A 1,953-nucleotide genomic window follows, 5' to 3' on the forward strand; every position below is an offset into this window, starting at 1 on the left:
AAAAAAAAAAAAAAAGAGAGGGAAGGAGGAAATGGTGTGATCCCACTTTGTAGAAGAGCTTTGACTCAGCCAGTGCATTTTAGAACACTATCTCAAATTGAATGTCAATATAAATTTGCTGGAGGTCTCATTAACCTGCAGATTTCTGCTTTAGTAGGTCTGAGGTGTGCTGCTGCTACTTTCCAGACCACTGTTTGGTTTTCAAAATGTTTTCAAACTGCCTGCTTGAGTTTGCTCAAGTTTAGAAGCATTTGAGGCTATGACCTGAGCCCAGAGGGTGACAAGGGACAAGCCATCCCATGTCTGGTGCAAATGCTACCTTCAGAGCAAGAAGGAAACCTTCATTCTGCCCCCAGAGTTAACCCACCCTCAGACCAGCCACCAGCAACACCCCATGCACCTACAGAGAGTGTCCAGAAAAATCTCTGATTTAAAAGTTTGCCTTTCTTATTGGAAGAATAATAAAATGAGGTCAAAGCACTGACAAGTTAGTCATTCCCAGAATCTGCTAACACCTACCCATCTGACCCCCTCAGATTTTGAGTAACTTTCCCCTCTGTGTGTGTAGAGGGGGAGGCAAAACTGTCCTGAACTGGCAGAAAGTTCCATTCAACATGTTTGGCAGTGACCGGGAGTTCTGGAAAAGATTTCTGTCTTTGTCCTCTGGCACCGCCCCTGTTAGCTCACTTAAAACAACTGAATAAATGAGGTCACTTCCTCCTGTCAAGTGGAGCCCAGGGCAGCGTAGCACCCAGCTGGGGCTCACGGGGGCCCTAAGGCAGTGTGCCAGTCTTAGTCACTCAAGCTGAGCTCAGCCACTTTAATGTGTGTCTGAGACCATCAAAGGATGAGGGCCAGGAGGGAAGAGACCTATGGAATGGATGGTGTGACGGAAACTGCACTTGGAGTCCAGGGTGCTCAGCTGAAAGGGTGAAGTTAGGGGTTAACTTAAAAGGTTCCTGGTGCTGTCTCTCCCAGCCAGCAGCCTTCTGGGCAGAAGCAAGACCCACGGCTTTGAGTCTGAGCTCCTTGAAGGGCTTCTCCAAAGAGGTTTCTCCGTGCTGGTGATCATAGTATTCGAATTTTCCTTTTTTGCTAAGTTATCTTTTTCTTTCCTGTTGTCCCACTACCATGAAGACTAGGACCTGCTACAGGGCCTGAAAGGGAACTCGGTCTCTGTCCCGGAGGAGGAGTCTCTGGGCCAGGCCAGTCCTTACTACTCACACGGGCACAGGCCCAGGCTCACAGGCAGTGGTGGTCACTGACCTGCCGTGGCATGTGAGAAAGAACAGGTCCCCAGAGCTCCTCACTGCACAGCCAAGCATGGGAGGAGGCAAGCCCAGGGGCCAGGCCTGCTGGAGCTGCAGGACCTCAGTCCCCACCCACCCCAGGCCTGGTTCCCCTTCCAGAGTCCTCAGGCTTCAGCCAGAGAGAGGAGTACCTCTGTCCTAAGGTTGAGGGTCCTGGGCCTGCAATAGCCCCTCATAATTTCTCAGCATTTAAAGGTGAGAAGTCTAAAGGTAGGGATTTTGCCCACTTTTTGAGGAAGTAAGGGAGCAAGAGCTGCTTAGTCAATCCACACAAATCCTGGGAAATGCTTGTGGAAGCATAAGGAATTGAGGAAGCCAAGAGCCTGACATGTGACTGCTGTCTGAGTCCTGTTCCTGACCCTTCTCCAGGTCCTTTCCTGAGCCTCAGTCATGCCTTTACTGCCTTCTCCATCTTTGGCAATCTTCACACTCCATATGTACAACTACATCCTTAAATCAACTTACTATTACTTAAAAATGTAACCATTCTGATGTGCTACTTATACCTTCCCAATATACATTAAAATAAACATCTGTAAGATAAAAACCTGTCCATCCATGTGTCACCAGCACACTGCCCAGAATGCACACATCGTAATAGCCTGGCAGTTCTCCAGGTGTGGTGCCCAGATCGGCAGCATCA

Source organism: Otolemur garnettii, unplaced genomic scaffold (genome assembly GCF_000181295.1).
Source record: "Otolemur garnettii isolate 467f Iridium unplaced genomic scaffold, OtoGar3 scaffold00097, whole genome shotgun sequence".
In the NCBI taxonomy this organism is placed as follows: Eukaryota; Metazoa; Chordata; class Mammalia; order Primates; family Galagidae; genus Otolemur; species Otolemur garnettii.